This window comes from Mauremys reevesii, linkage group 10 (genome assembly GCF_016161935.1).
Source record: "Mauremys reevesii isolate NIE-2019 linkage group 10, ASM1616193v1, whole genome shotgun sequence".
NCBI classification, from domain to species: Eukaryota; Metazoa; Chordata; order Testudines; family Geoemydidae; genus Mauremys; species Mauremys reevesii.
Window position 1 is genome coordinate 71400264 of NC_052632.1, and position 27649 is coordinate 71427912.

Consider the following 27649-nt stretch of genomic DNA (forward strand, 5'->3'; position numbering starts at 1 on the left):
CGTATCTTAGATTGATCTCCCCCCCAGTGTAGACCGGGCCTGAGGTCCCAATCCTAAATCCGCTTCATATGGAACAGTTATAGCATTGGGTTCTCTGACTCGTTCTAGAAATGGATGGTGCAAACCCATACGCTGGGGATATAGTTAGTTTATCACTGCTGCAGTCAGATAGGTGCTTAATATGTGCCAGATCTGATTGATTTACATCTTTCAGTTTCCCCAGTCTGGAGCACTGGAGTGGTTGCAGAAATGACACTGCCAATTTAACAGGTGCTAAACCTACAGTAATTTTGTGCATCAGCATTTTTGACTTGACAAAAAAACTGCAACACTAGTGCAAACTGCTAGTACATGGAGCCTTTAGTGCCACCATAAAAACAGCATCGTAGGAAAATAGCCGTAAGCTGGGAATGGATGAGCAGATTCAAAGTTATTACACTGTACCTCCAAACACTGTCAGTGTGGGAAATCTGAACAAAATCCCAAATGTTATCCTTCTATTCTGAGCTCTGCTGATGTATGACAAAGGACCATGTTGTAACTTTGTTGTAAATTTGCTGCTGTGGTGTAATTTGTCATATAATGCTGTTCTCCTGGGGTATGGCCTATAGTTCTCTATTCAAAGCTCCCAGTAGTGGTATTCAGTTGCAGTTAAGTGTCCTCATACAAGGCAATTTTCTTCAAGCCTGCATCATTTATCCTTTTGCCTGTAGATACCTCTTTGTCAAAGATATGCTACAGTCAGAAGAGCCCAAAGGTTAAATAAATTTAAAAAAACCCAACCCAGTTCCGATATATGTGGTCACTACACTAAAAGAACATGACCTGTAAAAAGTGCAGGGACATTTCTTCATGTGCAGGTTATTTAAAATCACAGGTTCTTCTTCTAACGTAGAAGAACTCAAATTCCTATCAGATATGCCAGTTGCTTATTGGCATACCAAGCTAATAGGTGTTGCCATGATTTTATATCACCTTTGAACCAATACAAATTTCCGAGTGTCACAATGGCAATTGAGAGGCACTATCTAGCATGGGGACGTTATCCTTCTAACTCCTACATGTAAACCCAGTCCAGCTAGCTTTGAAATCAATGGAAAAACCTCAATGAGAATTGCATCGTGCCCTTCAAGAAGTGGGACTTTGGAAAATGAATATATTCCAAGAGAGCACTTAGCAGGTTAGAGATATGCCAGAGAGCTAAAATGCCTGTAATCTTCCAAAGTACTGAACAAGACAGTGTATAATCCCTGTGTGCTGAAAGCCATGTCAGAGTTTAGATTATGCTATGTGAGACCACTTCATTTTCTCTCTTTGAGAAATGTCCAGTTCTCCTGTGAAACATGTATAGAGTCCATCAAATGCAAATAACGAAGTAATGCTGAAAGCATACAAAATCAAACCCATCTGACATTAAATGTTCATGTCAGAGCTTGGCACCATGTACTGTAGCTCAAAACTTCGCACCATCCAGTTCTGCTAATTTGATGTGTAGTTTTAAAGCAGTGATCAAGTCCTGCTGCAATTTGGCATCCTCTCCCACTTGTGTTTTATACATATGGAGTTACCCTCATAGGTTCAGCTATGTCTACACAGGGCTGAACAGGGTCATCTGACTCAGGCTTGTGGGGCTTGGGCTCTGGGGCTGAAAACTTGCCCTGTAAAGTCTTCACCTGTGTGTGTGGAGGATTGCAGAGCTCGGGCTTCAGCTGGAGCCTGAATGTCTATATAGTGTTGTGCTTTTTTTTTTAAAGCCTCACAGCCTGAGCCCCATGAACCTGAGTCAGCTGACCCAGGCCAGCCACGCCATGTCGCAGGTCTTTCAACCTGTGTAGACATATCCTGAGTTGTGAGTAACATTCTAGACTTTTTCTGGCTTCTGCACATATAAACTTTAGAATTCATCTCGCTATTGATGGTTGGTATCGCGAGCAGTTTTTGAAAATTTGGAGCACTCGGGTTTTTTTAACTGAAGTTGGCCATGGCTTCTGATTTTGCACTTGCACTCCTTCCATATTCCTTTCTTGCACCTGGGGGAGGTAAGTTACTGCAGCTTTTGAAGGAGCGCAGCTTCCTTCTTGGGAATGGCTAACAACACTGATCAATACGGGTGGGCAAGGGGAGATGGAGTCATGTTCCAGGTCAAGCCTATATCTTCTTTTGAGGTATCACCATCTTCAGTTAGAACTGACGTGGAGTTTGCAAGCATTGTTAGACCAGCATGATATGAAGCAAAAGGTGCCTCAGGGCAACACTCTGCTTACAAATACAACAGCAACAATATTGTTACATCACAAACCAATGCATTGTTTTTTGAAGAAGACAAAAGGAGGAAGTGCTTTGGACATGTCCTGCTATAGTACAAATAATGAGAGATGATCCTGAAACAAAGCCCTGTAGGCAAAAAACTCCCCACCCCTGAATGCTGGGATTTCCATATCTGGCCCATCTGGATGTGCTTAGGCCTGTGTCTAGGACTAACTTAGCTACGGAATCCTTAATATCTGTGAGATTCCATGGGCATAGGTATAAAAAAAAGCCACAATAATTCCCACTAGTGTCCAGGAGGCCAAATAAAGCAAGTTAGCTGGTAAATGACCAAACAGTATCAAAATGATGAGCGCTGCCTAACAAAACATACTTGGATCATTTACTTCCCAGGCAAGATGAAGAGCAATTTAGATTAAAGGGAAATGTTGGTGTAAGAACAAATGGGTAGAAGCTGGCCATGAACAAATTGAAGCTGGAAATTAGAAGACGGTTTCTAACCATTGGAGGAGTGAGGTTTTGGAACAGCCTCCCAATAGGAGTTGTGGGGGCGATCAACTTAATTAGTGTTAAGAGAGAGCTGGACAAATTTATGAGTGTGAATTTCCTGACAGGACTGGTGTGATGGTAGGAGGTAGGGTTCAGCAGCTAAGGGGCTCACTTCCAGGTTGTCTTATATTCCTAAAAGCTCATGCTTCAGGGTTTCAGCCAGCCACCTGCAAGGGTCAGGAAGGGATTTCCCCTTCCTGCATCATATAGGGTAGGGGAGAATCTTTTTCCTCTGAAACATTACAGATTGTCATGACAGGAGATGGGACATTGGACAGGGTGGGCCAGGGCTCTGAGGTGGTACTGAGTGCTTGGGTGACTGGTTCTTGTTCTCATCTGTAGACCATCAGTTACCATGTTTCTTAACCTGGTTTTGCCTATCACTATTTTACTAACCTCACCAAGAAATTTGTTGCTACTAAAATATCTCTTGACTGCAGAGTGATTTTTAATTACATTCCATTAAATGTGTCTCTTGCTTAAAAAGAAAAAAATTCAAGATTTGTTTTTCATTGATGGGAAATACAAATGTCATCTAGAAATGATGTTGAATTGGACTCTTGTGGGACATTCATATCATTCAGAGGAGCTATCTGGGTTATGGGGCATATTGTTTGTTAGACAATAATAGCACTGTTGGGTTTTTTTTTCTCAAGCAGGTAAAAGCCTTTTGGCAATTTTGCACTACTGAAATTCCTGTCACATACTGAACCTCCTACAGAAAGCTAAAATGGCAGTACAAAATTAAACATTAAACGCTTCAGGGCTTGGGGAGACCCTACAAGTTGTAGCCCTTGTGGGGAAAAAAGTGTGTGTCTGTCTGTATCTGTATGTATGTATGTGTATCTATGTGTGTGGTGTATATGGAGAGAGAGTCAGGAGGCCACCTTATTCTGTTTTCTCTCCACTCATATTCCTCAGCCTATCAGTACAACCTAATTACTATGAAACTTTTATTCTTCTATACAAAAATAATTGCCAGAGACTTATCACTGAGAATTTGAAGTAGCACAAATTACCTTCAGCCTCCCTCAACTCTTTGATGTACTGTTTGTTTGGAGTTGTGCTTACTAGAGGGATGTGATGCTGTGGATATCACATAGATGAATTCCCTGCTGTGGAATAACTACCAGCTGTTTCTTTTAGAACTTTAAAACCCAATGATTCACTGCAGAGTCAACAAAAGCCATCAATATGCTCATTATCCAAACCAGGAACCAAATAATATAGGAGGGGGTGGAATCTTGACTATAATAAACCACGAGGACAGGTCTCAGCAAAAGGGAGGAAAAAGCAAGTATTTCTTTGCTAGAAATTATTTTTAAAATGTACATTTGTGATAGCTTAAATTAAAATGACATCTTTTCAGGAAGTTTAGCGGGTGCTATCAATCTCATATCCCATAATGAACTGTCTGCTATGCAACAGGCAGACCACTTTTCCTTTTCTCGCTTTTCATGTATTTTTAGTAGTACTGCAATTGAAACAAAAAGTCAGTTTCTCCAAGCCAATAGTCAGCTCTGATTTTAATGATGTGGGCTCTTCTTCTATTGCCTGTCAAGTATCATCAGATAAGAGCACCTGGCTACCACCAGCAAGATGGCATTAGTACTAGCAATTTGGGTGTGAGTGTGTGGTGGTTTCTCCTGGATAAAAAAATTAATTTGGGTATCTGTCATGATCTCACTGTGAGCACAGAGAACATGATCAGAAAACTGCTTATGAAAATCAGTGGCAGACATGACAGGTGAATCTTTGAAAAGAACCTTGACTTCTGACTTCTGGGGTTTTTGTTCCATTAAATTATACTTGAAAAAACGTTTCTAGTTTCTGGTGGCTCCCTCCCCTTTTAATTTAAATTTGAAAAGCTTTGCCATTCTGTTGGACAAGGACTGGTTCCAATTCTTTTCAGGCAACAAACTACATGTTGACTTTAAAAATGTTCAGTGTTAAAGCAATAGAGCTGCTTATTCTTTAGCTAGGTTAGACATTAGATACTAATGCTCTGTGAGTCAATGTTTCCATGCACTGTATATCATATTTCATAATTTTTATATATTCCTTGTTATGATAATAACAAAATACCTAATCAGCATAGCTACTAACCTGCCTGCAGTTTATACTAAGAGTGTTGTAATGATTGATAGTAGTTTGTATATGTTTCAAGAATTGTTAGTATTATTTATTATAAAAAGTACTGCAGAAAAACAAACGTTTTTGCAGGATGATCTTGTGGCAACCTGTCAGCAGATGTTGATCCTGCAAAGAGAGGTTAGGTTCTGTTGATTCATTAATGAGGATGGCTTGTTATCTTGCCCAGAAATAAGAGAGGTAAGAGTGGCTCTTCAGTGATGATCTTGGATGTGAGCTGAGCAGTCCTGAGGGAAGAGCTCTAGGAGCGGCCAAGCCTAAAAAGATAGTTTGACCTGAACTTCATATTTTTCTTCTTGTTTTGCCTGTTCATAAAGCCAAACAGTTGGAGGGGTGTGAAGTTGGACAATACATAATGTGTGGATTTTGACAGTTGGGCATATTGGGAAAGCATCCTGCTCTCAGATCTATTTACAAAATCTCCTCTCTCCCCCCCGCCCCTCAGTTTGGGTCATTATATCAATCTCCAAAACATGAAGTTTTCTGTCTTTCTCAAGGATTCAGTTATTTGAGACCTGAAACAAGATGCAGCCGTGTTACAGGCTTCCTGATATTTAAGGAGTGAGTTCTCTTTCAGTTACACCACTGCAAGCCTAGAAACTAAAGTGGAATCAGGCCCATTTGATCTAAATCTGTACAGAACTTGATGTAGAGTTTACTTCTACAAAACGGTGCCTTTGCATTTCGCAGCAGTGTTTGGCTTTCTTGACTCTAAAGCATTTTCAAAACATACAATTACAAATTAGCATGAAGAACTGGTTTATTTTAACGACAAAATAGAGACTAGATTAGCGGAAAAAAATCACAAGTTTTCCTCCATTTTGCTGTATTCCTAATTTGTAAAGTTAGCTGGAAAAAAATAGACTGTTTAATTCTGGTTTGAGTCCTCAGGCTGTCAGTTTGATAAGACAAGCTGCTATTAATGTTGATTTGTTTTACAATTTTTCAAACGGTTACAATCTGGGTAACAAAGTGTTTCCAAGAGCATAGATTGTGAGAGCTTCTACTGAACCTCTTTTGAAAGGAATTAACATACTGTATAATCCATGGTTCGTGCATGTATCCAGTTAAAGCATTCTGCATATTTAATTCTTTTCATCCCTGGGTTGAATAGTCAATCATTTTTTGTGGGGTAAGAAATCTAAATTTTTAGTGTCAGAATAAAAAATGCCCTTTTCTTGAATAAGTCAGATATAGAAGAATGATGAACTCTGAAAATTGTTTTTTTTTTGTTGTACTTAGAGGCCCAAACCAAGATCAGGGCCCCAATCTGCTAGACACTTTACAAATACATCGTTAGACACAATCTCTGCCCTGAAGATCTTGCAGTCCAGACAACAGTATTGTTACATGAGGAGCACCTGACACCAAGCTCAGACAATGTGAGACAATGGGTGTGATCCATCTCTCATTAAAGTCAATGGCAGGTTCCCATTGACCTTCAGGAGTTGGATCAAGGTCTAAATCCAGGGAATATGAACACAATATGAGATACCACCTATGATTTGAGGAACACATTGACCCTTTCCCTCACTTTTCTCTTTTACTGTGATGCTGCACAGCTAAAAAGTAGTTTATAAAAGCAACCCCACCCACCGATAGCTCCATGGCATGTAAAGCAGGGAAATGTGGAAGAAGCAGCAGTAAGATCTTTGGAGTAGGGGCCATCTTTTAGTTCTGTGTTTGTACGGTGCCTGGCACAGTGGGGTGCGGATCCATGACCAGGACTGCTAGACATTTCCACAATTCTAATCATAATATAATAATTTCTAACCTTGTTGACTTTCATTTGTTTAATCTCAAGCAAACATTAGAGTCAGAAATTCTGCTAGAGGTTATCATGGGGATAATCCTTTCAACACTGTATTTGGCCAAGGTAAGAATTAAAAAAATATAAGATTGTTCTGGGGCAGTTTATTTGCTGGCTGTAGGAAAATTAGAAGACAGAACTCTGGTCTTTCATTTTCAGACCATCCAGCTAAAGCTTTAAGAAACTATTTTCACTGCTGTTCCAAGTTAATTATCTTGTGGGCACTTAACCTGTCCCAAATTACACCAAAACTTGTAATCATATGACTGGTGGTTCAGGTTGAGTGAGGGGGATCCAGAGTGGTACAGAGCTGAAAAACATTTCATTGGCCTCCTTGTTACTCAGCCAATAGGTAAACAGATTCATACACTAATGCCATCTTAACATTCACAAACATAATCAGTAAAAATGAAGCAAATTCTTCTCCAAGGCAGCATTTGAGCAACATAGGTCAAATTGTGCTGCAGAGGTTATGGAAGAATTAATTTTCTTTCCTCAGTAGAACCAGGTTATTATTCATTTCCAGAAACCTTTACAGTATGATAGGATTTTTCAAAGTGAAAAGAAGATATTGGTATTCTGCTCTGAGGAGCTCCCAGGTCAAAGACAGACGGACAGATACAGGATGTCGGACAGGTACAATAAAGTTGTCAAAGTGGCAAGTAGCCCTGCTTTGGTAACACACGATTATGTTAACTTGTTTTTTGCTTTAAAATAATAGGGTTTATAAACTCTGCCCAATAACCCCTCAAAATTGGCATTTTGAGTCAACCAACATCCTTATCATAAATTAGTGTACTAAAAATTGAAACTAATGGAGGCTATTCATTCAGGGCTCCAAAAGCATAAATTTGGTGCACATGTCTAATTATTTTCATCATAAACTAGAGTGTATGAAATGTGGCAGTGCATGAATCTCAAACATTGAGTAATTCCTTATAAAAAAATGAGACAGCCCATATGTGTGAGCAGATGAACTGCTGATAAACACTGTGAAATGGAGCAGATGCATGAGTCACACCAAGGGTTCTTTATTTCTAATATTTACTACCCATGAGGAGAGAGAATTAACTTGAATTCTACACCTCTGAAACTGTGTAGGTATGAAAAGCAATGATAGCATTATGAAACTGAGTCACCGCGGATGCTGCTATGGAAGGAGATGGATATTGCTTTAAGGACATAATGACAGAGAGTAAAGTAATACAGGTTAGAAGAATAGTAAAGGGCGTGTTGGGTTTCTATCCTGGGTAACTTCATTTAAATGATAATAGGGTAGAATACTACTGTGCCAGTGTTCTATTATACTACCTTTATTGCTATTGTGCCAAATAATTGATGTAGATTGAATAATTTCATCCAATGAAGGTTAAAGCAGGAGAATGACAGTTGCTTACTATAGTCTGATAGACTCACTGCATTCCGAGTGGGTGATCTGCACTATGACTAAACCTATCAGAAGCTTGGTTCTCTATAAAAGCATAGGCATTTGAAATCTTTTTATGAATGATATAATTCATTTGTAATGTCTCTCTCAGGGCCCAGTCCTGCAGACATTTATGTACAAATAGCTAGTGAAACTGCACACATGAATAAAGATGTTCACGGGCGTAAGTGTTTACAAGAGCAGACCTTCGATGGGTAGCCGTAATCAGGTCCAGCATCTTTAATTCTTTTGAACAATATCCTTACATTTAACAGCATTCATCACACTAAAGCTTTTTAGTGATGCTCTGCTCTCTGACTCTATGGGTTGGATCCAAAGCCCAGTGGAATCTTTCCATAGATTTCAATGTGTTTTGGATCAAGCCCTCTGTGTCCAAAGACAAAATACTCTTACAACATGCTAGTTCAGAGCCATCTGTTGGGCAGGAGCTCTTTGTTGGGAGAAGTCTTGTAGAGAGTCTTAAGTTATTATGGAGATGAACACAATGGGGTGATACCTCTTAGGCAGTTCACAAAAATACCGTTTATTTCTTCATATCCCACAAGTGACTTGCTTAGATTAGCTCTCATACCAAACTTTGATTTTTTTCCCCCATTGCTTGTGTCATTTTTTGCTAAATGCTCATGTCCTTTTCCATGTTAATGTTTACATGGGGATGCAATACCTTTAATTAATAAATTTCCCCTCCCTTTCCAAAGAATACTTTTGATCTAATGCAAGGTACCTTTATCTGTGAAAGTGGGACCTAAATTCTACAGCAAGACACTCTGGTTCCCGTGGCACTCTGGTGACATAGACTGGAAATTCTGCAACAGCTTCATTTACGTTAAAAAGGGGAGGGGGCTTTATTATTATTTTTTTTTTTATTGATGACTCCTAACTCCATTATGCTATAGAAATTGTGAGGAGGAAAGGGAAGGTTTTGGCAATTATCTTTGATAACTCATGGAGGATGGGTGAAAACCCAGAACACTGAAGAAGGGCAAACATAGTACCTATCTCTGACAAGGGGAACAAAGAAGAACCCAGAAATGTATAGACTAGTCAGCCTAACTTCAATACCTCGAAATATATTGGAATAAATCATTAAACAATCCTTTTGTAAGCTCCTAGAAGAAAATGGGGTTATAAGGAAGAGCCAACATGGATTTCTCAAGAACAAATCATGCAAAACCAACCTAATGTCCTTCTTTGACAGGGTTATTGGCCTAGTGGGTGGGGGAAACAAGCTATATCACATCTACTGGGTTTTTAGTAAGACTTCTGAAACAGTCCCACATGAGCTTCTCATAAGCAAACTAGGGAAATGCAATCTAGGTGAAATTACTATAAGGTGGGTGCACAACTGTTTGTTTGAACGACCATACTTGAAGAGTAGTTATAAAGGGTTCACTGTCAAAGTAGGAGGGCATATTTAGTGGAGTCTTGTAGTAGTCAGTCCTCCATCTGGTACTAATCAATATTATCATTAATGACTTGGATGAAGAAATAGAGAGTATGCTTATAAAATGACACCAAGCTGGGAGGGGTTCCAAGCATTCTGGAGGACAGGATTGGAATTCAGAAGGACCTTGAAAAAACTGGAGAATTAGTTCATCAACAAGATGAAATTCAATAAAGACAAGTGCAAAGTACTTCACTTAGGAAGGAAAAATCAAATGCAGAGCTACAAAATGGGGCATAACTGTCTAAGAGGTAGTACTGCTGAAAAGGAGCTGGAGGTTATAGTGGATCATAAATTGAATATGATTCAGCAATATGATACTATCCTTTTGGATGTGTTAATAGGCGGGTCAGATGTAAGACACAGGAGATAATTGTCTTGCTTTACTCGGCACTGGTGAGGCCTCAGCTGAAGTACTGTAGCCAATTCTGGGTGCCACACTTTAGGAAAAATGTGGACAAATTAGAGTGGCTGCAGAGGAGAGCAACGCGAATGATAAAAGGTTTAGAAAATCTGACCTATGAGGAAAGGTTTTAAACAAAACAAAACAAAAAACCAGTCTTGAGAAAAGAAGACCGAGGGGTGAGGACCCAATAACAGTCTTCAGCTCTGTTTAAGGGCTGTTGGAAAGAGGACTGTAGTCAGTTGTTCTCCATGTCACTGCAGGTAGGACAAGAAGTAATGGACTTACCTTAAATCTTCCTTGCTGCACAATGTCTACACTGCAATTAGACACCCACTGCTTGCCTTTGCCACCTGAGTAGGGCTTGGGCTAAGGGGATGTTTAATTGCAGTATGAATATTTGGGCTTGGGCTGTAGCCTGGGATCTGGGACCCTCCGCCGCTCGCAGGGTCTCAGACCCCAGACTCCAGAGCAAGCCTGAATGTCTACACTGCAATTAAGCAGTCCCTTTGCCTTAGCCCGGTGATCCTGAGTCAGCAGGCAGTTTGGGATTGTGGCATAAGCACATTCCCTGGATGTTTCTGCTAAAATGTTTTAACAGGGAAGCAGTGAACATTTGGATTGTTGTCATAGGTTTCAGGGTTAACACATTGCACTGAATGGGATAGTTCACACCTCTCAGAAAAATTGTTTCAGGTTTTCTGCGTAACCCCCAAAACAACTGTACATAGGCTACACTTGATTAATCTTTTAAGGATTTTTCGTTGCAACACTGAGGGTATAATAATATATAGGAAATACGTAATTTAACAAGTACTTGGATTTTAGAGCATAGGGAACCAGGGGGGTTGATTTTATGGCTAATTCTGCAACTGTGGCACTGCAGAGGACACAGGCCAGCATGCTGGATTAAGAAAGTCACACAATGTCTCAACCGCCTGGTTGCTTCTCTTCATCGGCTTGTGAGAAAGTTTTGTTACCAAGCAGCTTGAGAGAGCCTCTTTGCGTGTAGCCCAATAGATATAAATGTCTCTCAGCATCTCTATCTGATGTTTCTGTAAATATTAAAATCAACAAGGTTTATATAAACCAGGTATAATTCACATTGGACAAGTCCATTTGCAGTCTGCTGCCACTTGTAATGGACTTTGTGCTCTGGATCGGGAACTGATTATATCTGACCCAGATTGTCCAGGACAATTGTGAGAGAACTTAATAAATAAGGTCAGTGGTTGTCAAACTGTGGTCCGTGGATCACCAATGGTCTGAGAGCTCCATTCAGGTGGCCCGCAGATAATTCTGTCTAAGGTGTGCGCCTGGGCAGCCGCACATGAAACAATAAAGGGCCACCCACCTAATTAGTGGAGCCTGGACCCTGGAGAAGATGCACATGTGATATGGAGGCCTTGGAAGGATGGCGGTAGGTGAGATGGGGAAGTGGGATGAGAAGGGGGAAGATTTGGGAGCTGCAGGGCTGTGGTGGCCAGAGAAAGAGGCGACTTTCCTCAGATCCAGGGCTACGGCTGTTGGGGGGAGACAGCCCTCCTTCCCAGCCTCAGCTCTGTGGCAGAAGAGAGACCGCCTCCCCTCCTTCCCAGCCGCAGGTCAGGGGCTGCTGTGGTGTGGGAGAGAGGGCACATTAGAAAGGTAAGACTACTGATATTAAAATACGAGTAGCGTGCTTTTATTTGTAGAACAAAAAAAGTTAAGAAGTTTTTTTTATATAGCGCTTTTATCCAAAGCGCTTTACAATAGTTAGCTAATGGTACAAACAACATTTGGAAAGATCGTTAAGTGGTCAGCAATTTTCAAGTGGACCGTGAGAAAGTTTGAGAACCACTGAATTAGGTGTTAAGCCTAGTTCAAAGGCTGCTTGGCCACTCTTTGCTAGTTATTAATTGGTCAGAGCTTGTTAATGGAACAAGCTAGAAGTTTCAAAGGATTTGCAAATAAAAGAGGTAAAATTGTACCTTTTTAATAACATAAGTCTAACAGATCTGGGGAAATAAATTATTCACTGTAAATGATCTTTGTTTCTTTCCCCTTTGGTCAGGGGCGGCTCTACCTTTTTGGCCGCCCCAAGCAGTCATGCGCGGGAGGCGCCCCGGAGCCGCGGGAGCAGCGGACCTCCCGCGGGCCTGACTGTGGAGGGGGCGCTGGTCGCACGGCTCGGCTGGACCTCCCACAGGTTCGCAGGTCCGGCGGCTCCGCAGTCACGCCTGCGGGAGGTCCAGCCGAGCCGCGGGACAAGCGCCCCCTCTGCAGTCATGCCTGCGGCAGGTCTGGTCATCCCGGGGCTCCGGTGGACCTCCCGCAGGCATGACTGCGGCAGGTCCGCCGGCCCAGCCTGCCGCCCCCCCCGGGAAAGGGCCGCCCCAGGCACGTGCTTGCCGCGCTGGGGTCTGGAGCCGGCCCTGCCTTTGGTTCAGGAAGAGGCTGCAAACAGAAGGCGATTTTCTAGAATTTATTCAAAAAATATTTGACACCTAATTTCTGTGAATAATTCTTGGTCTATGGCTAATTTGTAAATTACACCTTGCAAGTATAGAAAATATATAATTTCAGTGGTTTTGGTTGGCTCACGTGTCACAAGATATTCTGTTCTCTGATTAGATGGGTGTAACTCTCAGTGAACTGCTTCTTATTCAAAAACCTGGGCTAATTCTCTGTGGTGATTCTCAGCTATATTTTTCACATAATAGTAAACACAGTATCTGGGGCAAGGCAGAGTAAATAGTAATTCAGCTTTGTTTTTTGAGGGACCTCTCTTATTTTCATTCCTCTGTGGGTTTCTCTTGGCGTGAAGGAAGCTGGGTGAGCAGCACCCTGTGAAACAACTTTAATTGCTTTCATAGCATTCACCCATTGCTGACTAACAAAAATACCGAGGGGCCAGATCCTCAATTTGGGTGAATTGTCATCACAGAACAATTGAAGTTAATAGAATTATAACAACTTGTGACAGCTGAGAATCTGGCCCCAAATATGTTTTTGTTCTAGTAGCAGTCGCTTTTTAGTGTTTTTAAATCACAAGACCTGCTAAGTACCATTGACAGTAGAACATGTGCAAGGGCTGCCCTCCGTGTAAATCACTGTCAGAGTGTAAGGTAGCTTTGGAGTCTAGGGATCTGGCAGTACCCACATCTTCATATGCCTGGATGATAGAAAAGTTCAGGATGGAACGGAAAGTCTTGATCCAGCAAATCCCTTAAGCACATTAAGTCTTTGTCCTGAGTGGGACAATTCATGCACTTAAAGTTAAGCACAGGGTTAAGTGCTTTGTTGGATCAGTGCCTGAGGGTATGTCTACATTTCAATAAAACACCTGTGTCTGGCCCATGTCAGCTGACTCCAGGTTGTGGGGCTTGGGCTACAGGGCTATATAAAATTGCATTGTAGTTGTGTGATCTTGGGCTGGAGCCTGGGCTCTGGGACCCTTCCCTCTTGTGGTGTCCCGCAGCTTGGGCTGTAGCCCAAGCCCACATGACTACACTGCTTTTTGTAGCCCTGCAGCTCCAGCCCTGCAAGCCCAAGTCAGCTGATACCGGCCAGCCATGGGTGTTTTATTGCAATGTAGACATACCCTTTCTGCCCACATTTTTATAAGCAATAAGGCAAGAGGGTGTCATAATATCCATCCTGTAGGTCAACATGTGGAAATACCTTCCCCATCCTGTGGAACACCACTGTTAATCAAGGATACCAAAGGTTCTGCATTATTTACAAGCACAGAAGGAAGAATTGCCTTGAATGTGGAAGTTATTCTTAGCTGCAATCAGTAATACACATATAGGGTCCTGCTTCATACTAGATTGCTTACTGCTGTATGCATATAATATTTTTTTTAAAACTTCTGTCAATATTGTTGGAAAGATGTACGTTTTTTTTTCTCTTCCTAGAGATCATCTGGGAATACTCAGTAATAAGTAATATTAAGATATTCTGAATTCAGGCAGTATCCAGCAGCACTGTGTGTAACATATGTAGCTATGACTTGCAAATTAAATTTATTGCTGTAATTACTGTAATTCATTTTTTAAGTTAAGTAGTGATATGTGTAGCTGCTTACATCTAGGCATCCTTCATTCTTCTAATCCTCCCCCTTAAATATCAATATTCTTTGTGGGCTTTGTTAAAGAAAGTCTGTATGATGTATATGCAACATAGTTTTTAAAAAGTGTCTAGCTATTCTAATGAATACCAGAGTAGATGAGACAGCATAAAACAAAAGCCTCTCCGGGAAGTCTACTGGGATTATTGCTCTTCCTTTTGAAATCCAGACCTTTAGAGAACATAAATGCTGTAGAAATTTTGTCTATAATCCAAAATAAAAATACATTTCTAAGAGGAATGTCACCTTCTAAAGGGAGTCACTGTAGACCTTGCTCTGTAAATGTGCATTTCTTTTTCCAATGACACATTTAAATCCATGGGGCTAGGTTCTCAGCTGGTGTAATTGGAAGTAGTGGACATTTATCTTGTTTTTATACTTCAATAAAATTTCTGGAGTATATTTTGTTGAATGAAAGTAGCCCATAGCAGAGTGTAGAGTCCCGAAGTAATGTAACTGAAATCGATCAGTCCCCAAATTAAAGGAAAACTAAACAGCAAAATGAGGATCCAGCCCACTGCCTCTATAAAAAAAAACTTTCTCTTCAACTGGTGTAAGTCCATTTAACTCCAGGAATGGAGCTAAACTAATATACATCAACTGAGGATCTGACTCTTAATCTGTGGAAATGACACCTGCTGTATTGGTTAGCCATTTGTAAATAGCAAACTAAGACTCGCCAAGAATGACTGGGATTACTTTTGGAGAGGGGAAGAACTTGTGAATTGCAAAAGCATGGTCTGGTTTCTGCAGCTTTGAGGGGGGGAGAGGGGGTGTCTGTGGGGTAGGGCAAGGCTGCAGGGAGAGATGAAGCAGCCTGTAAGCTTCTCTCCATGGCATCCTTCCCCCCTTGACCTTTGGAGATTTCTCCGTATACGCTAGTGCTTATACTGTCAGCATGAACCAACGTCCTGCCTTCAAACCCATTGTGGAGGATGTGGGTGGAGAGGAAGAATAGGAAACAGGTCAGCCTCGTAAGAAAGCTGATGTGTTATGAGATAATACTTTAGACACTCCCTGTACAAGACTCCCTCAGTAGCTCTTGTTCCTCACGCTTATTTCCACAGGAGAGCTGGATCTTTTAATGAGCCGCTGTGCCTAGCATCCAAGCAGTGCTGCTGCCTGCCAATCAGTTTCGTTCATCATACTAAAACCTAGACTGCTGCAAACCCCATCTCACAACTGCATCTGAAATAAAAAATATGAAGAAGCCCTTTGTGTTTTCATGCTGTGCAGAGTTGCTTAGAATGTGACTTTGACAGAGGCAGCTTTTGGCTCAGGAATCAGCAGCAGTATATAAGAGCAGAGGCGGCGAGGTCTATGGGCCCGTGGTGCCTAGGCACCAGGAATATTCCTGGCCTGGGGCCTGGCTCCAGCAATGTTTGAGGCCGGGTCTCTCCCTCAGCCCCCACCTTCCGCCCCTGGGTGCTCCCACTTGCGTGTCCCCCTTTCCCCCACACTCCGTCCCACCCCCAAACTCCCACCCACAGTCTACACTCAAACTCCCAGCCAGAGCCTGCACCCCCACCCCAGCCCAGAGCCTGCACCCTCACCTGCTCCTGCACCCCAATCCCCTGCCCCAGCCCAGGGCCTGCACCCCAGACATCCTCCTCCCACCCAAACACCCTCCCAGAGCCTTAGGCAGGTGGGGTGGAGTTTGGGGGGAGCGGGCTCTGGACACCACCAAAATTTCTACAAACCTGCAGCCCCTGTGTAAAAGGGGATTTGTTACAAGTTAAAACTTATATGGCCAGTTGCTGTCTCTCTCCCCCGCCACCCCTCCGCTCTCTTCAGCTCTAATGTCATGCTCCTTTTATTACTGTTCCTAAGGATTGCCACATGGCCCTTCGGGTACCAAAAACTGTGTTGCATCAAAGAGACAAATCCCCAGCTTTTGGTACTTTCAAAACTGTGTTTATTACAACAACAATGAATACGTGGCTGCTTCTGTATGCAGTTCTTGGAAACAGAAGTACATTAAGTGACAATGTTTTCACTAGCAGAGGCCCTGGGGACTGTCAGACAAAGCGAAAGCCTACAAGAGTATAGAAAACCAGGCGTTCCATTCAGTTAGTCATAGTTTCATTGTGGTTTAGTTTTTAAAATGGTGTATGCTGTTTGGTATATACTCATGCTATCGTTTGTGATTTTATATCATCATTTTTGTTTAAAGAATGTTTGAAAATTTAGTAATTTAAGCTGGTAACATCAAAGGGAGTTAGGCACCCACTGGAGGTAAACGGGAGTCGGGAACTCAACCCCCTTTGGTAAAGTCATAGTCTTAATATCCATCAGTAACTCAGGAAATCAGTCTGTAAATAGCTTAGGGGTAGACAGAAGGCAAATTATTGTTTTCTCCCGATAGCCTAGAATGCAAGCACACACTTCAGTAATAGTGCACCTACAGTGGAAGCAGAGCTTGCCTAAATATGATAGGATAATAGTCCAAGTTTTGGAGGGGAAAACAAGAAGGAAGATGAGGACACTCCAGTATTAGATCAGAATGTTCTGACGGCTTTGCAAAGTGCATACTGAAATATAGCGTCCTTCCTTTGCTCTGTGGCTTCCATGGTGTTTTGGCTTTTGGAGGAAAGTTATAGCTTGCTAAAAATGGCTGTTACTTGTGCTTGGTTTTACTGTATTGATGCCTTTACTTGAGGTATATGATCTGTAACAATGATTCTTAACCTTTCCTGTCCTGTAAACTCATTTTCCAACAGCAAAAAGGTTTCAGGATCCTCCCTTCTCCTGTCTAGCCATGATACCCCTTCCCCCCCCCCCCAGTCTCTCCTCTTGGTGAGAAGAAGTAATCAAATCATGGCAGGGAGCCCAGGGTCCTTATGGCCTCTTCTGACCTCTCCCCAGAGTCCCTGGGCAGATCCAGATGATTTGCCTCCTGTTGGAAGGCTGAAGGAAGGCTGGGCAGATTTATACTACTATGTATGTATATGAGGGCTTGCTGAAAATTTGCCATCAAAACTGTTTTTAATGGCTACATGGGATTTTGACTTTTAATTAAAAAAAAGAAGAGAAAAGGAAAATCCCGTGTAGCCATTAAAAACAGTTTTGATGGCAAATTTTCAGTGACCCTTACGCATAACCACATTTATAATAATTTTTAACTCTAAAGCATTACTGAGATTCTGTAAACTGCTCTTTTTGGCAGTCTGACATGAGAACTTGAGATGGATTGGTGTATGTAAACAGAAAAACCCTAGAGTGGAGAAGGTCAAGTCCTGTCTGTGGGATTCCATGGAAGGAATCGAATTCAGAGTTTGGCTTACAGCATATTGAATGGAACGTGGAGATAAGAAAGTGTGAGACTACCCCGGTGAGATTTTTAACTCTGAACATCCGAGCAGGCGGGTTGTCAAGTGGTTAGATTAGGGAAAGAAGAGTCAGAAGTTCTAGCTATTGACTTCAGACATATTCCTTAACTCCAGATATTGCAAGTTTGCCAGTTTGTAAAATGAACGAAAGGCCCAAAATGTTGTTCTCCACCTGTGAATCATAATTGAATCTCTCTGTTTCCAAAGTGCTCCTCCAGGCACTTCGTAGGTCACAGGTGTTGAACATGTGACCGACTTCGGGCCAGATCTGGCTCACATTATATAGTTATATGGTCTTCATGACATACTCAGATTGAACAGAATCTCAGTATTCATTTAAAAATGAAAGTGAAGTTTCTAGCCCTGCTGTTTGCAGAGACAACCTTTGAGTGAGAATTGGTGTCATGATGTATGCCTGATTCTACAGGCAGCCTGAAACAATGAACCCTCCCATCCCATATTAATCTAATTGAGGTGTTGACTCTAAAGCTCAAGTGATTATAATTTGATGTCCACCTTAACTATTCCCTCGCTGATTAGCATATAGGCTGGAATGGGAATGAGGCGCTGAAGGGGCAGGAACTTGGGAGTTGTTGCGAGAGGAAAAGCAGAGAGATGCAAAGACAGTGAGAGAAACAATGAAAGGAGGATGAGGAAGGAATAAAAAAGTAAGAGAAACAAAGATTGGAAGCAGTGGTAGAGATCTGTCTGAATGTGACAATAAAATACTGAACAAATAAAAGTTTAGTTACTTAGATGAAGGTCATGTTCTCCCTTTGATCTGTATGCAACTTCTCCCTTCCTCCCACTAACATCTGAGGGAGAGCTGCTGTGAATTTAGGGGAGTAATGAAGTCCTGAATTTATATCCCAGCCTACTGACCATAATTAAACATAGAATCCAGCCCTCACCTCCAAGTGCATTTGAAACCTCTGATCTAGCCACTAATCTCCCCAAAGTCAATCAAATGTGATGTAGTCATCACTTTATTTTGCATTCCAGGCAATGTGGGGAAATTGCTTTAGGTATTGACCATTTGTCTGATTTGAAATTACCGTATATACTCGTTCATAAGCTGATTTTTTTTTTTTAATAAAAAAGGGAAGCACCAGAGAAGGAGGTCGGCTTATGAACGGGTATAGAGAGGGAGAGGTGGGACACAGTCCCTCCCCCCAACAGAGGTGGCAAGGAGAGGCAGCACAGCCAGCAGAGACAGAAGGGAAGAGGTGGGGCCAGAGTCTCTCCTCTTCTCGCCACGCTGCTCTCCCCCCAGCCTCCAAAGCCGCTGCAGCTCCGGGGCTGGCAGGATGCAGCCGTGCCGCTCGGTCCCGCCCCCCAGAGCAGGTTGTGGCCACGCCACCGGAGCACACTGTGGCCATGCCGCCCGGCCCAGCCCACTGGAACATGCTGCGGCCACGCCATCCTGTCTGACATCCTCCCCTGACCCTCCCCAGATAAGGTGGGAAGGGACAGGATGGGGAGAGTGGGGGGGTCCCGGGCTAGGGGTGGGATCATGTGGGGGGTCATCACAGGGGTTACTCCCCTGACTCCCAGCTTCTCCCCCCCCCAAAAAAAAATTTCCCCACCAGTTGCTGTCCCGGCCTGTCAGGTTAAGCAGCTGGCGTGCCCGGACACTTTGTTTACTTAGGTTTACCTCCGTGTCTGCGGACGCTCGAGGTAAACAGACCATCTCGGCCCGTCAGCGGCTTATCCTGATGGCCCAGGAGCCAAAGTTTGCTGAATTATAGGGTCGACTTATGAGCGGGTTATAAAAATTTTCCATTTTTACTTATCCATCTTGGGGCGAGGGGTTGGCTTATAAACGAACCGGCTTATGATTGAGAATATATGGTACTTTTTACATACATACAGCATCATAATATTTCTTTAAGACTCACGCCAACCGTTGACTCCAATGCAAAGAATATTTCGATTAAGTTTAGCATTTTGGATAGGAAGTGATAATTATCTGGTGTTGACAAAGCATTCAATTTTCTAGGTCTGAAGTTTACAAACAAACCCCACATCATTGTGAGGCACATTAGCAATTGAAATACCCTCCTAAATCACTGTCTCTGTAATGGTATGTCTCTGCAATCAATCTTCCTTTTCTCTAAAAATAAATTTAGGGAGAATTTGCATAATTGGCCGTGTTTGATAAAAGTCTGATGTATAATGTTGTCTTTTAAACACACTGCTACCTGGAATCATGATGAAATGTCAACATGTGGAATGTAAATATAAAACAAACATTCAGTAAAGGATGCAGCTGACAAGAGGTGAGAAATGGCATCTAGTTTTAAGGAGAGTTACAGTTTGATCTAAATTATCTTTGTCATGCCAACATAAACCAAGGAAATTCTGAATATTATACAGTAGCTGAGTGTGTGTACCTGGTTCTACTGAACCGCATTGTACTGTTATGCCTGACAGGTGCCTGACAATAACTTGGTTTTATGTTTTGCAGTTGTCGGCAGATTAATGCTCTCTCGTTCTTTAAAATGAAAGAAAAATTTGCAGCCATTTCTTCCTTGTCTCACGAGACAATAGACATAATCTCAATGTTATTATGACATATGTGATTTTATCCTGTTAATAACTCAATTAATCTTGTACCTGTAATCTTATTCTGACAGATCAAGAATGAGCAGCTGGAGAGCTCTGCTGCTAATACATTATCCTTTTTCATGTATGTGACCTCAATGGGAACTGGATCAGGTCCATACAGAGCACTTAGCAAGAGAGAAGATCCTCTGTCACTAATTTGATAGGTGGGAAAACGGCTAGTGGTGCACTGATTAGCTCAGTGGGTCTAAAAGGGTAAAGGGCTATTTAATTCCACCCATTCCATTACTCCAGGAGCCAAAATATGATGGAAAAACCAACCATGCTCTTTGTTTTTGCCCTTGAAGCATGTGTAATTTGCACAGTTTTATTTTTTCAGAGTGTGCAGGGTTCATAGCACATGGTATAGCGGTTAAAGCAAGGGACTGGAAGTCAGGATTCCTGGGTTCTGTTTCCCACAATTAATTGTGCACTCAAACTTGGAAGGTGATCACTTGGAAGGAGAGAGATCACGTGATCATTAGCTGTTAGGTTCACTCCCTCTGGGGCACCTGGCATTGGCCACTGTCAGTAGACAGGATGCTGGGCTAGATGGACCTTTGGTCTGACCCAGTACAGCTGTTCTTACGTAAGGTGGGTCGCAACCTTTTTAAATGTGCGGACCAATGTATTCTATTTTAACGAGAGAATGGTGTTCATATACTACATTATCTATACCCCTTTAAGCACCGTATTTCCCTACCGCTGTTACTGCTACTAAGAGCCTGCAACTGACCCCTTTGTTGGAAAACATCCTGCACTTGATTTCAGCAACCTACTTTGTAACCTTGGTTCGTAAAGGTAAATTGCCATATTGTCAACTGTTAACACGACACTCACAGATGAAGAGCTCCAGCTGAGTTGACAATTTACTAAGCTTTGTGCACCACAGGCAATTACATTTTCCTCACACATCCCCAAAACCCCTGGTCTGAAATGCATTGCTTTATTATTACAGCAGTAGTTTGATAAGATCTTTGGTCCATTTAATGTGATTAGGTAGCAGGAGTCAATCCAGAATGGGCGTGGCCAGTTGAACATGAGTCCCTTTCCCCTCTAAACCTCTTGGATCCTCTTTCCTAGTACTTCAAGATTTAAGATGGAGAAGGCCTGAGCATTTGCCACTTCCATTGATTTCACTTCTGAAAACTAGGTTCTTATAGTAGAGTCTTTTGTAGAATCTGGAGTCCACTCAGTCAGTGCTTAAAACATTTTTTAAAAGCAATAGAAAATGGGAATCTAATTTTAGGGTCTGGTGCATGAAACATCAGGGATTTAATATTTAAGGTGTTAAAAATTTCACTATACACCCATGCACTGTTGAATGGTTTTTACAGGCTGTGACATTGATATGCTAATTATACCTCCAGTCCACCACATTTATATAAAAGATGGGACAATACGTTTTGCTCTGTTTTTAAATGTAAACCTCATTGACCATTGCATTTTGCCAGCCTGAAAGTAGGACAAACTCCTCTGTGTTACCATCAGCACCTAGCAATATCTCAACTGCAGTGAGATAAATGAGAAAACAGGTCACTTTTTTACTCTTCTGTGATGATACAAACAGCTTAAATTTCGTAGTCTGCTGACAGCTGTGTCATAACAAAAAGCTATGCACTGTCTCACCCTGGGGCTGTATGATACACCGCACCCTTACTCCCACACACAGAAAAGATGGGGCAGTTCTATCAGCTTGTGATCTGGAAATGATCTGCTCTGACCCCCTAAAAGTGTCTTTCATAATCCTTTGGACATGCTACTTTGGTGCTTGCCTCTCCCATAACTGAGACTCTGAAAATAGGTATAGAGGAGTCTTGTGCACTTAGTGGCCACTGACTTACGACCCTGATTTTCCAGGTGCTAAGAGAAGGTAAATGTGACGGGTTGGATCACAGAAACCCCCTTGGGGCTGCCAACCAATGTGCCATGACTACTACTGCCCCTGCTTTCCCTGCCAGCCTGGGACTCCAGCACCCTGTCTTGTTGAGCCAGACACGCCAGTCTGCTCCAGCACAGACCCTGGGTCTGAACCACATGCCCCAAAGCTGCAGACTTAACTGAGAGAAACTTACGTAAGTGCTCCTGTCTTTAACACTCAGATGCCCAGCTCCCAATGAGGCCTAAACCCCAAATAAATCCATTTTACCCTGTATAAAGCTTATACAGAGAGAGAGCGAGATATGCACAGCTGTTTATTATTATTATTAATTATGTCTGTTGTGCTATATGCTCTGTAGGTTCCTGAAGTCCCTTTGGGGAGAGGGATTGGGGGGTAGAGTAACTTCCAGTCCCATGATCCTCTCCTAACCCACAACGCGTGGGCCCTAAGAGCATGACCAATGTAATTCAAGCAATGATACATAACATCCTTAGCTGTCAGTGATTTACAAGGGAAGTTCAAATAAGGTTCCCAATGCCATGGCAATGTTAAAATTAAAACAAAAATAGAACTGCTACACATGATATCTTCAGTGTGATGATCTTACATTGCAGAAGAAACGTAAGACACCTAATTTCCATTTCTCTATAGATATGTTAGGAAATCCGTGAATGCTTCTGAATGGCATTTACACTGAGGACAGGGAGTTAATGAGCAATAAAACAAGATTGTGTGGTGGAATGAAGAAATTATCATACAGTATTATACAGAGCCATACTTTGTTTCATTTTTTGTTTTTGAACCATGACAGCATCATTAAAGAAAAACTTAATTCATCCTCTCTTTCTAGCTGAACGAAATAGTCGTGCCTGTTTTGTATTCTAATTCCAATTCTTTATTTATTTTTAAATCATCGGATACTTTTTTCCAAGTGCACAACGCATCTAAGAATCGAGGTTGATGGGATTCCCTTCCTAATGCAACACATTGTAAGAAGTAACTTAATCTGCTTCTGCATTGCATACAATATGTTGCAAAATGTTATAGTCATCCTATCATAGTAAATGATGACATTTCCCATCATTAGTATGTATATTAACCTGACTGTACACATAAGGGGGCTAGGAAAGCTTATTTGGAATGAGGAGATGGACAAAGCCTTCTAGCATGGGCAGAAGCTGCTATCCTACATTTGCACTATGGACCAGATTTTATACCTGAAGAGTATCTTACACGATCTCACTGGAAATGCTTGTGGAGTAAATTACTAGTCAGTGGGAGTGAGGTTATCACAATCTGGCCCTATATATTTATAGGTCACTGAGGGGATTGGATTATTTTCTGATTCGTCTTCTTGGCTAAGGATCTTTTAACCTTCTGTGTGACCTGTACACCAAAACAAAAGTTCCAAGGACATGAGCTAACAGAGGCAGCCAGATATTAATTTTAGAACACTACATGTGAAATCCTGCCTCTCTTGAAGTCAATGGTAAAACTCCCACTCAATGGAGCTGGGGGTTTGCACTAATTTCCCCCCCTCCCTCCCAGTTGCAACAGCAGACTAGACCAGTGACCTCATCTGGGCTAACAGGAGTGGTATATGCAAATCCATCTTCTGGGAGACTGTGGGAATGAGTGTCTCATATTACTTAATAGTAACCCCTCTGACTGATTGGCCCTGTTAGTGCCAATCTCTAATGTGAATCCAGCTAGTCCTCCAGGGCCAATACCCAATGGGTTCATTGGAAGGGTGCATGGAAATATGTAAATAAGGAAAAAATAGTGGTGTTGGCATGGATACAGATACAGACATGTAGGACTTTATAATTCAAAACCTCCCATCTGTTGTCTATGGATTCCTGTTCTGGCTACCTCTTGATGAGTCCATTCTTTCTGTCCTGGCTACATTACTGTTTCATTACACAATTTGATACACTGTGGGAAGCTGTCTTCTTCCGCAGTGGGTCACACACAATGTTCTTCTAAACCCATGTTTAAAATGAGTGTGATGGATTACATGATTTTATCCCTGAACTGTATTTTCTTCATCATCCTTGAGGATGTACATGTGCAGACAAGGAAGCTGCAGAGGGAATCTACATCTTAGTGAAAACAAATGCTCATAAAGAAAATACTGATGGTGAAAGTCCTGTTTGGTTTTTTACTGGTCTCCTCTCTTCTTTGTTTACAGCATAAAAGCACAAATCCAGTCACTGTTTGTGCCTGGGAAGCCTGAACTGCAAGTTAAGACACATCTGTTGTAAATAAGAAAGGAAAATGTTTAGAACACGGCTGTCTAATAACAGGAGAAGTGTCCCAGAGGAACCTAAGATTTTTGTTTTGTGCCCTTCGCATACTCTTGCTATTGCAAAAAAAGTTACTCATATAGGAGCAGATCCTCAGCTGCTGTAAATGGGCATAGCTCATTTGACTGCATTGGAGCTATGCTGATTTCCACCAGCTGAGGTTCTGGTCCTTATTTTCCTTTCTACAAGGAGTCTTGAGTACGTAAAGTGATCTGGTTCTGATAACAGTTGTGTCTGAATCTAGCAAGTAGCTAGAAGAAATATTTTACCATAAGCCTGGCTTATATCTCGAAAAATGACTTGTTGAACCATATTATTGGTTGGAGGCCAAAGCTTCTGTCCTTGCCTCAGGGCAGGATTACCGTTTGTTGAATGATGTTTCTTGAAGCTTGTTTAGGCAGCTCCAAAAGCCTTTTTCTGTTATTTCCTGACTCACTCCATGGGTTACTCTGCTTATAATGGTATCTTGACACATTAAAAGTGGGAGGTTTTTGGTTATGTTTTGTCCCCCTCCCCCTTTTCTTCTGTGTGCCGCACTCTGGAGGTTCCATGATTTGATTTGCCTCTTGTCGAATTTTCAGATACCACAGTGATGAGTGTGGCATAAAAGTGAGAAGGGAATTGTCATATCCTGCAAAAGCAATAAATGAAGGGAGGGATTTCTCAGGGACATGGCCCTACACACTTGTATTCCTTACTCTTTGTGTGCACATGCGTGCACGTAAGGGGTGTGTGTGTGTGTGTGTGTTTATTACACCATTAATACTAGTCCTGGTCCTACAGTTAGATGAGCCTGAACACTTACTCGCATATAGCCCCATTTGAGCAACTGATTTCAGAGTCTTTTTATTTTGAACTGGAAGTCTGAAAAAAGGTGTATTGTAAAATCTAAAGAAGGAAAGGTCTGATCTGAGCACAAGAAACCTGAAGAAGAAAAACCTGGTTAGGTGGTTAGGATTTGTGAGCTATCAGGTCAAGTCCCTGTTCTGTCAGTGTGATGTAGAGCAAGGTTCTAGAGCAAAGGCCTGAGCCTTAGTCAATCTGGGACCCAGGGTTCAAGCCCTATTGCTTTGCAGTATAGACGCAGCCCACCTGGACTAGTGTTCTGGGAGGCCACCAAAAGTATTTCACAATCCCACAGGCTAACTACCTCTGACCAGTCAAATATGATAGATAGTCAAGTTTTCCCATAGTGCACCAAGTACAAAGGGCTAAAGTGGCTACTTTTTGCGAGGGCGCTAGGAAGTCTGGGGTATGCGCAGTTGGACTCGGGCCCACATAATGCAGTGTCGATGCTGGAGTCCCAAGTTGGGAACTAGAGATCAACAATTCCTAACCTGAGGTTATACATGAGTGTAGATGCTCAAGTCATACGTTAACAAACCCAGGATCTGCTAGCTTGAGTTCTACCAACTCTGGGCTTACATTGCAGAGTAGACATGCCCTTAGTTTCCCTATGCTTTAGTTCCCCATCTGTAAAATGGGGATAATGGAACCTGGTAAGACATGTAACATTTCTGTCTCATTTTTTCCTGCTTGTAAATTTGGGGTTATAATGTTTAATTTCCTGCCTGAGAGTGATGTTGTGAAGATTATTATTTATGAGCTGCTCTGGAGATGAAAAGCACTAGACAAAGCCTCAGTCCTGCAAATAGGGGCAGTCTTTCACCTCCACAGGAAGTGCCAATTCAGTGAGGGTACTGTGTGGGTGAAGGGATCCATGTGGGTTGGTCAGTTTGCAGGATTGGGGCCCAAGTTCTTAGTAGAATATTGTTGAAGAACAAGATTTTATTTCCCGTTTGATACTCTGAGGAGATGGATAAAGAAAGAAAATACCATACGGACCAGATCCTCAGCCAGGGTTCTGCCAGTTCACACCAGCTGAGGATATGGCCCTGTCTTTGAGGTATCCTCCTCCGTTTTTTAAAAACGAACTAGCTGTTTACATTTTTCTAATAGGTGAAAGAACAGCAAGTCAGAAAGGTATCTTAATGCCATTATGCATAATAGCTGAGGCTGAGTCCATAACAACAGCTTTGCTTCTGCTATCGCAGAGCAGAGCCAAGAAGACAAGACCGATCTCAAGATAAAATTGTCTGACATTTATAATCAACTCTTAACATGTTTAGACATATTCCTTATTTCACAAGATAAATCGGTGCTTTATGTAATGTAGGAATTTACTATTTTGAGATTATTAGTTTTAGGCAAATTGACTCTAGATTTATTTATCCCCTGCTATTAAAAAAAAAAATCCCTGTTGCAATGAATCTACCAGCTTCTGTATTTTGCACAAGGCAATACCCTAAACATGTACATTGCTAATCAGGACAGCAAGAGATTGGGGACCTTTCAGTGTCTTCTCTGTGTGGCTATAGGGATTAAAGAGAAGGGTCTTAGAAAGAAACTTATTCCCAATTGTTTTGCTTTGCCTGATGAACCTCAGTAGATAATATATTATACACCCTCTTGAGTAATTACAGATTGAAACCAAGATACCTCGACAGGCCTATAAATAAGAGACAGACAAGAAAGGAACAACCTTCTTAATGACCTCTATTCAGTGTAAAAGCACTATCAGATCAATGTATGTCTAAAGTTGGTATAGGAATACAGCTGCATTGATTCTGAATTATAACTAAACTCTAAATATTTAGCCTAATTTGGGTGTTGACTATTTTTTGCCATTTCATTAGCAAATTGTTTTCTAAGGATATGTGTTTTCTGAACAGTTGATGGACCTTAAACACAGCGCAATCTTTTTTTCTTCTCTTTTTTTAATCTGTAAAAAAAAGCATAAATAGCTGAACACTGGGACTTAAAGGCAGGAATGATGACTTAAAGTTATATTAATTGTGGATGATCTGTGTGAATCACAAAATGCTCGACATCTTCCTGTTTAGAATCTGCTACACCCAAATTTTTTTTTATGCTTCTCTCTGCTTTCAGTAGATTTTGGTAGATAACAGGTGTATCAGTCCTGGTCAGAGTTTGATGTTGAAAGGGTTAAAATTATCTCCTTAAGCAGGGGTTGGGACCAGAGAACTCAGTGGGACTCAATTATAGGGTGATCTACCTAGAATGGGGGTGGGGGATAAAGAGGGTTATGTGTTTTGGAAGCTGCTGTTCTCGTTAAGGAGTCATCCTGCTGCAAGCACGGGTTTGTCATCAAGACTAGGAAAGCCAAGCAGACTCTGAGCCAGATCCTATGTTACACCCCTGCCCTTTTGTGCCGCATTTTGGTTATAGCTTTCTAAAGGGGAATTCCTAGCTAGCATAAAATTGGTGAAGCTGGATGCTGCACCACTGGGCTCTAGAGGGCATGGCGGAGTTCTCCCCTGCTGA

At 41.9% G+C, this 27649-nt stretch overlaps 1 long non-coding RNA gene across 2 annotated transcripts in view; it reads left to right on the forward strand.

The window, feature by feature from the left end:
* Positions 1-27649, forward strand: part of LOC120372886 — a 213605-nt gene that overhangs the window by 79711 nt on the left and 106245 nt on the right. The gene's annotated exons all lie outside the window — the stretch shown is intronic.